The 12,977-nt window shown below is 46.4% G+C and overlaps 1 protein-coding gene across 2 annotated transcripts in view; it reads left to right on the top strand.

Annotated features, from left to right (window-relative positions):
* LOC127413674 (RAC-gamma serine/threonine-protein kinase-like) overlaps positions 1 to 12,977 on the top strand; it is a 185,301-nt gene that overhangs the window by 132,311 nt on the left and 40,013 nt on the right. The gene's annotated exons all lie outside the window — the stretch shown is intronic.

The following is a 12,977-nucleotide window of genomic DNA, read 5'->3' on the forward strand; positions in this document are numbered from 1 at the left end:
AAGACACCGCGGAGACCACACCTCGCCCAAAGAGAGAGGGGGATATTTAAGTGGAAGAATATGTCACATGGTCTTTCTGACCATGTGGAGAGTCTTCAAGGTAGATCCTACCCAATGGGGTAGGAGTTACTACAAACATGGAGACTGGGACAGAGGGGCTCTGCCCAAGGAAGATGCAGTTTGCCAACAAGGAAACTAAATAGTGGAAGATATATATCGCATGGGGTTAGCATTACAGGGAACCACCACATGTGGAGCACCTACCCCAGAACAGGGCTCTTAGCACGTGTACTGGGCCGGCAGCGAGTCTCTCTGAAAACTCGACTGCCACAGGGCTCAGAGGAAGTCAACCAGGGAACAAAACTTGTGAACACTACTGGGAATTAATGGCGCACGTCTTCAGCTCAAAAGAGATTCCAGAGGTCTGGTCGTGGGTGCCAGATGGTGCCCCGTCCCTGAGAAAGAAGGTCCTTCCTCAGGGGAATTCGCCGGGGGGGGGGGCTGTCACGAGGAGCGTGAGGTCTGAGAACCACGTCTGGGTGGGCCAGTAGGCTGCTACCAGGACGACCTGCTCCTCGTCCTCCCTGACCTTGCACAGGGTCTGTGCAAGTAGGCTCACTGGGGGAAATGCATATTTGCGCATGCATGGGGGCCAGCTGTGTGCCAGCGCGTTTATGCCGAGGGGGGCCTCGGTTAGGGCGTACCAGAGCGGGCAGTGGGGAGGATTCTTGGGAGGCGAACAGGTGCACTTGTGCCTGTCCGAATCGACTCCAAATCAGCTGGACCACCTGAGGGTGGAGTCTATAATCTCCCCTGAGGGTAACCTGTCATGACAGCACGTCCGCTGTAGTGTTGAGGTTGCCTGGGATGTGAGTGGCTCGCAGCGACTTGAAGTGCTGCTGACTCCAGAGGAGGAGACTGTGGGCAAGTTGTGACATACAACGAGAGACATATGCTACCGTTACCGTGTTGTCTGTCTGAGCTAACACATGCTTGCCCTGGATCAACAGCCGAAACCTCCGCAGGGCGAGCAGAATTGCCAACAACTCGAGGCAGTTGATGTGCCAATGCAGTCACGGGCCCGTCCACAAGCCGGCGGCTGCGTGCCTGTTGCAAACAGCGCCCCAGCCCGTTTTGGAGGCATCCGTCGTCCTTCAGGAGAACATGACCATGGCAACGTTGCGGTCGCGGCTTGCATTTGTAAGAAAGCAAGCCACCCCAGCGGCTCCCCGCCTCGGTCCTTCTACCTACAGGTATGAGGCCATGCTGGTTAGCACTGGGGGCGATTTGGGGACCTCAATAGGACCACCTCCGCCGGGTATCCCCCCACGGACTTCCCATTCTCCAGCACGCTCGCTTGCTCCAGTCGGGTGCTCGGATGAGATCGCCGGCTCATCTCAGGGTGAGTTTGACATCTTGTTCGGAGGCCGGGATGAAGCCGTCTCACGGCTGGCCGCCAAGAACCCAAGGAAATTTTTGAAGCGCCCCTGAGACGGGTGACCCAGGGGCAAGGAGACCCGCTTCTCCGGAGCTGGTCAGCAGACCACTCCATCCCCCAGTGGAGGGTCAGGAGGAGAATCTTTTGTTTAGTTTTCATTTAATTTTGCTGCATGTCCAAGAGGCTGCGATACCCAAAAATTCAACAAGAGAGCGGTTTTCTTGTTCCCTGGGTCACATGTTCAGTGTGCACGGCCGGCGTCACAACCACCGTCCCATCTTTGCAGGTATGTTGCCACAGCGGCAGTACCCCCGCCCCTGTGTGCCCAGCTGTGGCACAAACACGCATACATGGGATTGGGTCCGGTGGACTACAGGGACGAGACTCCTCTTCCCCCTCTTCAGCCAATCTTATGGTGGGTGGCAGGAACCAGGTAAGTGCTTTGATGTTCCTGGACTCAGCACAGCTACGGGGCTCGAATCCCCTCAACGTGGCACCTCGAGCTCCGCCCCGCCGCGAGGCCCCACCTGCCGGTACGTCTGACGTGATCATTCCCTTGGTCCCCTTGCCCAGAGTTTGGACGTGTGGCTCACGCTTTCCAACCCGTCGTGGTGGCTGACACGGACCGTCCGACTCGGCTACGCGATTCAGTTTGCCAGGCGCCCACCTAGGTTCAGCGCTGTCTGCTCAACCTCGGTGAAGGGCAAGAACGCCGCTACCTTGCGTGCGGAGATCACAACCCATCTGCGCAAGGGCACGATAGAGCCTGTCCCTCCAGCCGAGATGAAGAAAAGGTTCTACAGCCCTTACTTCATCGTACCGAAGAAAGGCGGTGGGTTGCGACCAATCCTGGACCTGCGAGTACTGAACCGGGCTTTGCACAGACTCCCGTTCAAGATGCTGACTCAAAAACGCATTCTAGTGAGCGTCCGGCATCAAGATTGGTTCGCGGCGGTAGACCTGAAGGATGCGTACATCCACGTCTCGGTCTTACCATGACACAGACCCTTCCTGCGGTTTGCCTTCGAAGGCCAGGCGTACCAGTACAAGGTCCTCCCCTTCGGCCTGTCCTTGTCCCCTCGCATCTTCACGAAGGTCGCAGAGGCAGCCCTTGCCCTGCTAAGGGAAGTGGGCGTCCGCATCCTAAACTATCTCAATGACTGGCTAATCCTAACTCACTCTCGAGAGTTGCTGTGCACACACAGGGACATCATGCTCTGGCACCTCAGCCGACTTGGGCTTCGGATCAACTGGGAAAAGAGCAAGCTCTCCCCGGTTCAGAGCATCTCTTTTCTCGGTTTTGGAGTTGGACTCAGTCTGGATGACAGCGTGCCTCACGAACGAGTGCACACAGTCGGTGCTGAACTGTCTTAAGGCGTTCAGACGGAGAGCAGCGGTTCCACTGAAATTTTTTCAGAGGCTTCTGGGGCATATGGCATCCTCAGCAGTGGCCACACCGCTCGGGTTGATGCATATGAGACCGCTTCAGCACTGGCTTCAGACTCGTGTCCCGAGATGGGCATGGCGCCACGGGACACATCGCGTGGCCATCACGCCGATCTGTCGCCGCCTCTTCAGCCCTTGGACCGACCTTGCATTTCTATGAGCAGGGGTTCCCCTAGAGCAGGTCTCCAGGCACATCGTGGTTACAAAAGACGCCTCCAAGACGGGCTGGGGCGCCGTATGCAACGGGCAAACAGCCGCCGGCTCCTGGACTGGCCCACGGCTGCGTTGGCACATCAACTGCCTAGAGTTGTTGGCAGTACCGCTCGCCCTGCGGAGGTTTCGGCCGTTGATTCAGGGCAAGCACGTGTTGGTCTGGACGGACAACACAGCATTGGTAGTCTACATCAACCGCCAAGGCGGTCTACGTTCCCATTGCATGTCACAACTCACCCACCATCTCCTCTGGAGTCCGCAGCGCCTCAAGTAGCTACGAGCCACTCACATCCTGGGTGACCTCAACACTGCAGCTGACGCGCTGTCACGTCAGGTTACCCTCAGGGGAGAGTGGAGACTCCACCCTCAGGTGGTCCAGCTGATTTGGAGTCGATTCGGTCGAGCACAGGTAGACCTATTTGCTTCCCGGGAATCCTCACACTGCCCGCTTCGGTACGCCCTGACCGAGGCCCCCCTTGGTATAGATGCGCTGGCACACAGCTGGCCCCCTGGACTACGCAAATACGCGTTTCCCCCAGTGAGCCTACTTGCACAGACCCTGTGCAAGGTCAGGGAGGACGAGGAGCAGATCATCCTAGTAGCACCCTACTGGCCCACCCAGACGTGGTTCTCAGATCTCAAGCTCCTCGCGACAGAAGAGGAAGGACCTTCTTTCTCAGGGACGGGCCATCTGGCACCCGCGACCAGACCTCTGGAATCTCCACGTCTGGCCCCTGGACGGGACGCGGAAGACCTAAGTGGCCTACCACCCGTGGTGGTTGACACGATCACTCAGGCTAGGGCACCCTCTACGAGGCGCCTGTATGCCTTGAAGTTGCGTCTGTTCACTAAGTAGTGTTCTTCCTGACGTGAGGACCCCCAGAGATATGCAGTTGGATCAGTGCTTTCCTTCCTGCAGGAGAGGCTGGAGGGGCGGCTGTCCCCCTCCACCCTGAAGGTGTATGTAGCCGCTATTTCGGCTCATCACGATGCAGTAGATTGTAAGTATTTGGGGAAGCACGACTTGATCATCAGGTTCCTGAGAGGCGTTAGGAGGTTGAATCCCTCCAGACCGCACCTTGTCCCTTCGGGGTATACAGGGAGCTCCCTTTGAGCCCTTGGAGTCAGCTGAGCTTAAGGCACTCTCTTTGAAGACTGCCCTCCTGACTGCACTCACTTCCATCAAGAGGGTAGGGGACCTGCAGGCGTTCTCTGTCAGCGAATCGTGCCTGGAGTTCGGTCCGGGTTACTCTCACGTGATCCTGAGACCCTGACCAGGCTATGTGCCCAAGGTTCCCACAACTCCTTTTAGGGATCAGGTGGTGAACCTGCAAGCGCTGCCCCAGTAGGAGGCAGACCCAGCCTTGGCGTCGCTGTGTCTGGTGCGAGCTTTACGCATCTATTTGGATCGCACGCAGAGCTTTAGAAGCTCCGAGCAGCTCTTTGTTTGTTTTGGTGGAAAGCTGAAAGGAAGTGCTGTCTCTAAACAGAGGATTGTCCACTGGGTCATCGACGCCATCACGATGGCATATCAGGCTCAGGACGTGCCACCCCCTGCGGGGTTACGAGCCCACTCCACCAGGAGTGTGGCGGCCTCCTGGAACTTGGCTAGTGGTGTCTCTTTGGCAGACATCTGCAGAGCAGTGGGCTGGGCAACACCCAACACCTTTGCGAGGTTCTACAATCGGCAGGTTGACCTGGTCTCGTCCCGTGTATTGGCAGGCACGAGCAGGTAAGTTTTGGGACAACTGGCCAGGTGTACCACTTGCGCATAGCGCCTTTTCCCTCCCTTGAGCGGAAGACGTGAGCTCTTGACTCCCAATCGTGTTCACAGACTTTGATCCCTGGATGACTTTCCTCCTTAGCCCTCTGGCAGCTGAGTTTGCAGAGAAACTCGCTGACCGGCCCAGTACGTGTGCTAATGAGCCCCTGAGGTAGGTGCTCACATGTGCTGGTTCCCCGAAGGCGACCCCATGTGATATCTTCCGCAAAATTGTTTCCCTGATGGCAAACTGTCTTCCTTGGGCAGAGGCCCCTCTGCCCCTGGTTGCCATGCTCTGTAGAAACTCCTCCCCCTTTGGGTAGGACCTACCATGGGACCTCTCCACATGACATACTTCCCCGCGGTGTGGTCTCCATGGTGTCTTTCCCTTGGGAGGGACACCCCCCGATGCAGACACTTATGGCTCCCAGTCAGTTAACAAATTCCACTCTTTTGGGGGAGAAAAGAGAGGAAAAGAGGCCTCGGCTGGGCTAGCCTGTCCCTATAGTTGGGCAGTCGACTTGTTCCTGATAAACCATTTGACGCTCATAAGAGTGTTGGGGGAGGTTACGTGATGGCCTGGTGCGCTGGCTACGAGGCACACAGCAGTCTGCCTGTCACACACCGCAAGTTCACGCAACACAGTTCAGTTAGTTGTGATGTTTTGTATAGGGACACCTAGTGTCACTACATCAACGCAACGTCGAGTGAGTGACAGATAGGGAACATCCTGGTTACTTTCGTAACCTCTGTTCCCTGATGGAGGGAACGAGACGTTGTGTCCCTCTTGCCACAACGCTGAACTACCCGCTGAAATGGCCGGGACCTGGTCTCGGCTCCTCAGCACAAAATCTGAATGAGCGGTTGCATACCAGCTCCTTTTATTCCCGTATGTCCGGGGGAGTGGCATGCAAATTCCACTCGCCAATTCTCATTGGTCTTTTTTCAAAAAAGCAGAGGTGTTTGGGCTCCCAAGTGTGACCCCTAGTGTCACTACATCGACACAACGTCTCGTTCCCTCCATCAGGGAATGGAGGTTATGAAAGTAACCAGGACGCTATATTTTCTTACACAAACAAAAATAATTTAGCCTATTTTTTTTAGTATTTCCTCATTTCTGTTTCATCTAAAAAAAAATAGTGTATTTTGCATTTGCCCTTATGAAAATTTTAATATATGTGTGTATTTATTTATTTATCTTTTTTTTATAGTTTTAACAGTGGCATTTGTAACAAGACCATAGTAAGCACATGGAAGCATGGATCTTCTTTACTACCATGGTTAGATGTAACTTGATTTCTATAAAACAAATTATAGCATTTTTGTAATTACAAACAGTAGGCCTAGTCTAAACAGATTTAAATACAATAAACACAAAATATAAACATTTAAAATTGTAACAAAAATGTATTATTTTCCTCACTCCCCTAATGTAGCCTGTGACAAATTTAATAGAGCTGAAGTAGTAATAAGATAATATGTATTATGAATCTATTTCTGCCTAAAGGACAGTTAGTGTTACTATAGTAAATTCATGGGTGGTCATGTAGAATTCTGCACCGAATTCAAATGGTTTCTGCATTCTGTAATTTGGTAACAAAAAACCCGCCTCTGGTCTTCATTGGCTGCTCACGAACAGCTTTGACCCGCCCTCAAAGACTACACTAAGCGGTAGACCAATCACAACAGATTGGGACATCTGACCAATCAGAGCAGAGTAGGCTCTCTGAAAGGAGGAGTTTAGAATGAATCCTTTAGAACGGATCATTGAACGAGTCGTTTTTGACACTGGGAAAAACAGGTAATGCTGCAATTTAAATTATGAGCAAATTAAAGTGTTTTTTGACCTTGGATGCATGTAAATCTATTGTATGAGACCTTTAAAGCAAAATTAGGCATGTTTAAAAACCATAATAGGTGTTCTTTAATGTTGCAAATAAAATAATTCCACTTGCGATTTACTGCTCTGACAAGTGTAATTGCCAGTTCCCATTCAAACCAATGTCCCACGTTAACATAGGAAACCAGATGTTACCATGTGAAACTGTTAAAATTGCTCTTAAACTGTGTCAAATTCATTAGAACAGACATCAATGAAACAAAGCAGGTTAATAATGTTACCAAATTTTTTTTATAATGTGTCTTTTCTTTGCTCCTTGGCAATTCATATTGAACGAATCTGCTGAAAAGGCAAGTGAAATTATTCACATGCATGTGCACATCCCCAGTTAACACAATCCCCACCGGTGGCATTCATTGGCTAGGCATCAACCAATAAATGACTTAATTGCCCCCTCCCCCACCGAACAATGGTCTTATTCTCTCTCACATCAGGATTTTACAAGTGCACAAGTGATATTTGTGAAATATATAGTTGCAGTGCCAGATTTGAGAGGTTGTAAGTGCCGATTTGTGGTTGTAATGTGAAAATGAATTAAAGTACAAAAGTAAATGTGTAATACAAGTTTGTGTCTGTAGTTGTATTTATGTGAATGTCATTTTACACATTTGTGACTACTTGTCTGCAATTGTGAATTCAAAACACAAGCTTTAAATTATTGTCAGTGAGTGCAGATTGCAACATTCAACTTCAGATTTTTATTTGACAAGTTTTCACATCGGTGCTGTGTGTAAATTTCAACTTACAAGAACAAATATTTATTGTACAAGTTCTCAAATCCAAATATGCTTGAGTTTTGCTACTGATTTACCTTCAAAGAAAAACGGGAGTAACCCAGTAAAATCGGGAGTGTTGGCAGTTATGTAAAATGAACAGATCCAGTTTAATAGCACAGACATTTGAAGGTAACTCTATCGCCCTCTTGAGTACTGAGGTTTGTTCTCAACTAGTAATGGCTTACTAATAGTTATACTTACAGTTGTATGTGACTTTCTGCTATGGTAGGAAAAAGCATTTTGCAGGTATTAAATCATTTTGAAATTGTGATTTCCAGGCCTACAAAAAGTCATGGAAATTAATAAAATATTTAAAAGCCATGGACATTTCTTGTGAAAGTTTTCTAGTAATGCACAGCTGTAAAATATTTTATTGGCTTGAAATTGCTCTTTGTGAGTGCAATCTTTATAAACATATTTAAAAAAATCCTTATCCACTTAACAATAATGACTAGAAATGTCATGGAAATTCATTACTCAAAAGGTGTGGGAACCCTGATTTTAATATTGAAGGAAAAAATTACACACTTCACCATAATTTTCCTCTGACTGGGCAATGGCTGTTTTGGCAGAACTAGTGTCACAAATGAGGTGTTGTGCCACATTACAGCAAATATTCCTTTTGTTCATTCATCTCGCTGTGGCACTCTCCCACCCCACTGCCTCCTTTCTGCTAATGGCTATTTGTTTTACATCGGACTCCCTGCTTCTCTCTGTTTATCAAATAATGCATTCTGACAATAGCAAACATTCACAGCCGGAGTTTGAAGTTAGAAAATGGGCTGAATTTACTCTAGAAATCAGGTCAGATGCTAAATTCAGCTTTCATGCTGCCTGCTATTTAGGTCTATATTTATATACTGTCATTTTATTATTATACAGGTGAAATTTAACATGGTTACAATTTCAATCTTTCATATATTACAATTACATGTACATTTATGCATTTGGCAAATGCTTTTATCCACAGTGACTAAGGGGCTGTTCACACAGGACACATATTTACAACCATCTGCACTGTTTTGGAATTGTTTATGTTAAAATATATTAATGTTTTTGACTGTTGTGGCACGTCTCACTGCTTTTTCAGTGTTTTGTGAGCACAGCTGTTTTAAAACACAGTGTCACGCTAAAATAATTTTCAGATAAAATATTTTTTTATTGATTCATATATTAACAAATAAAAGCAAGAACATTTACAAACAGAATCAATATTTAACCCCCTCTATTACTCCCCCCCCCCAACCCCACCCACAAGAACACCCCAGTGGTCTCACATGATTATAGACACACAAAAACAAATATTAAATAAAATAATTAAATAAAGTATGATAATCACACACGTAACATCTACAACACCTCTCTCTCCACTGTCCCTCCCCGAGAGCCCTTCAAAAATGCCAGATATTTGCCCCACTTTCCCATAAACAAGTCCAAATTACCCAATCCTCTAGATATCCCTTCTTCAAAAGCTGCCACCCTTCCCATCTCTGCACACAACTCTGGAAATGATGGCGCTCCCTCCGACTTCCAACCCCTTAAAATGACTTGTCTGCCAATCATAACACTTGTCAGAACCCAATTTTCTATAAATTTGTCCCCCAAATTTATGACCGCCCCATCGCCCAAAACACAAAGTCTGGGGCAAAGTAAAACCAGAGTGTCCAAAACGTCACACAAATAACTCTGAACCCTCAACCAAAAATCTTGAATCTTAACACACCCCCAAAAAACATGAGTTATGTCTCCAACTTCTGATTGGCAACGCCAGCAGGTGGGTGTGTCTTTAAGACCAAGCCTATATAATCTTGCATCTCTAGATGCAGAATTGACATTTTTTAGAATCCTAGTCCATACTCCTTCCTCCAATACCAAATTCAAATATTTCTCCCATAATCTCTTGATAGAAGTTAAAGATACATCCCCCAGACTCTGAATTAGCAGGGAGTAATACACTGATGCCTCATGACCTTTTCCAAAAGCAGTAATCACCTCTCCCAAATCATCTGCTGCCTTAGGGGGGTGTGTGCTACTCCCAAAAACCATACAGAGCATGTAAATACCTATAAAACTGAGATCTGGGAATCCCAAAATGATGATCTCAACACTCCACTCTCATACAGGTCACCGAGTGTAGTAACCCCCCTCACAATCCACTCTGACCAAAAGAAAGGGGACTTATTGATACATAATTTGGGGTTCAGCCATATACAGTTGTGCTCAAAAGTTTGCATACCCTGGCAGAAATTGTGAAATTTTGGCATTGATTTTGAAAATATGACTGATCATTTATTTAAGGATAGTGATCGTATGAAGCCATTTATTATCACATAGTTGTTTGGCTCCTTTTTAAATCATAATGATAACAGAAATCACCCAAATGGCCCTGATCAAAAGTTTTCATACCCTTGAATGTTTGGCCTTGTTACAGACACACAAGGTGACACACACAGGTTTAAATGGCAATTAAAGGTTAATTTCCCACACCTGTGGCTTTTTAAATTGCAATTAGTGTCTGTGTATAAATAGTCAATGAGTTTGTTAGCTCTCACGTGGATGCACTTAGCAGGCTAGATACTGAGCCATGGGGAGCAGAAAAGAACTGTAAAAAGACCTGCGTAACAAGGTAATGGAATTTTATAAAGATGGAAAAGGATATAAAAAGATATCCAAAGCCTTGAAAATGCCAGTCAGTACTGTTCAGTCTCTTATTAAGAAGTGGGAAATTCAGGGATCTCTTGATACCAAGCCAAGGTCAGGTAGACCAAGAAAGATTTCAGCCACAACTGCCAGAAGAATTGTTCGGGATACAAGGAAAAACCCACAGGTAACCTCAGGAGAAATACAAGCTGCTCTGGAAAAAAATGGTGTGGTTGTTTCAAGGAGCACAATACGACGATACTTGAACAAAAATGAGCTGCATGGTCGAGTTGCCAGAAAGAAGCCTTTACTGCACCAATGCCACAAAAAAAGCCCGGTTACAGTATGCCTGACAACACCTTGACACTCCTCTCAGCTTCTGGCACACTGTAATTTGGAGTGACGAGACCAAAATAGAGCTTTACGGTCACAACCATAAGCGCTGCGTTTGAAGAGGGGTCAACAAGGCCTATAGTGAAAAGAATACCATCCCCACTGAGAAGCATGGTGGTGTCTCACTGATGTTTTTGGGGGTGTGTGAGCTCTAAAGGCATGGGGAATCTTGTGAAAATTGATGGCAAGATGAATGCAGCATGTTATCAGAAAATACTGGCAGACAGTTTGCATTCTTCTGCATGAAAGCTGCGCACGGGACGCTCTTGGACTTTCCAGCACAACAATGACTCTAAGCACAAGGCCAAGTTGACCATCCAGTGCTTACAGCAGAAAAAGGTGAAGGTTCTGGAGTGGCCATCACAGTCTCCTGACCTTAATATCATCGAGCCACTCTGGGGAGTTCTCGAACGTGTGGTTCATGCAAGACGACCAAAGACTTTGCATGACCTGGAGGCATTTTGCCAAGACAAATGGGCAGCTATACCACCTGCAAGAATTTGGGGCCTCATAGAAAACTATTTCAAAAGACTGCATGCTGTCATTGATGCTAAAGGGGGCAATACACAGTATTAAGAACTAAGGATATACAGACTTTTGAACAGGGGTCATTTCATTTTTTTCTTTGTTGCCATGTTTTGTTTTATGATTGTGCCATTCTGTTATAACCTACAGTTGAATATGAATCCCATAAGAAATAAAAGAAATGTGTTTTGCCTGCTCACTCATGTTTTCTTTAAAAATGGTACATATATTACCAATTCTCCAAGGGTATGCAAACTTTTGAGCACAACTGTACTTGAGGCAACATTTAAATAAATGTCCGAATTAAATACTGTGGCCACTCTTGTCCAAATCACATGCAAATGTGAAATAATGGGGTGTGACTTAACTTCTCCGGTTAGTTTGATCGAAAGGCTTTGCAATGGTGAAATAGGGGCAAGGACTTCCTGTTCAATAAGAAACCAGGGAGGGGCTCTCTCAGGTGGAACCGACCAATGAGCCAAATGTCTAAGTCCGAACGCATAATAATAAAACAAAATCTTGGGTAGGCCTAGCCCACCCTTGTCAATCGGCCGATGTAACTTATTGAAATGTAACCTGGGATGTTTTCCATTCCAAATAAAGGACTTCGCTATGCTATCAAATTATTTGAAACAAGAGAGGGGGACATCTACAGGGAGAGACTGTAGCAGGTAGTTGAATTTTGGAATACAATTCATTTTAATAACATTAACTTTCACGATCATAGATAAATGTAATGAAGCCCACCTGCCCACATCGCTCGAAAACCTTTTAATTAAAGGATCAAAATTAACTCTAACTAAATCACATAAATTTGCTGGGAATAAAATGCCCAAATACTTAATGCCCTGTTTGGGCCAATGAAAGGTGCCCGGTTGAAAAGCCGTTACTGGGCAGTACGCTGTCAGTGCCAAAGCTTCGGATTTAGACCAGTTAACTCTGTATCCCGACTGTAAGATATTTCCAATTGAGCAATCAACAACAGATGAAATGAGGGATTTAGATATAATAAAAAGAAAAATCTATTCTAGAATAAATCTTATGGACTGATGAAAAAAATTGATAGTCCCTCCCAGATGGGTTCAAAAGTCTCCAAATATCTGTAAGACCAAGATTTTTACACATTCTGTGAAGCGTCGCCGTTGCTCTAGGGGGCTTGCACACTTTTGCTTCACTATGATCAAGGACTAAGTCCATCAATAGATTAAAATCTCCTCCCAATTTTATATAATTTGGGGTGTCAGCGGCTTGTAACATCCCTTCAGTATCTATAAAAAAGCCCTGATCATCAGCCTTAGTTGCGTAAATATTAGCCAAATCAAACTTTGCCCCTGAATTTCTGCTAAAACAATAATGACTCTTCCTGATTTATCTTTAATCTGTTTGAGAAATTTGAATTGTAGATGTTTATTTATCAATATAATGACCCCCCTGCTCTTACTTGAGCCAGCGCTAAAGAAAACATGTCCACCCCATATCTTCCCAAATTTTTCAACTTCCTGTGGGGAAAGATGCGTTTCTTGAAGAAACACTATATCATATTTCTTACGTTTAAGTAATAACCTTCCTTCTTTGAATGGGGTGCCCCAACCCATTCACATTACATGCGGAGAGAGACAATCCACTCATATTAACATTTGACATTTTGATATAATAGAAAAAATAAATTGTGTGTCAAAAACAAGATTATACAGACCACATTCCAACATTATTACAACAATCAAACCCCGAACTTCCCCCCGAACAAAACAAACAGAAAAAAGAAAAACGTGTGCATTAACCCCGCGCACGACAGTGCCAACCGGCGTCAATCCCTCTAAACTCAAAGAGTCCATGTACGCCTACGAGAGCCCCCGTGACAACTTTGCCGTTGGATTGCTCAAG

The sequence above is a fragment of the Myxocyprinus asiaticus genome, chromosome 23 (genome assembly GCF_019703515.2).
Source record: "Myxocyprinus asiaticus isolate MX2 ecotype Aquarium Trade chromosome 23, UBuf_Myxa_2, whole genome shotgun sequence".
NCBI classification, from domain to species: Eukaryota; Metazoa; Chordata; class Actinopteri; order Cypriniformes; family Catostomidae; genus Myxocyprinus; species Myxocyprinus asiaticus.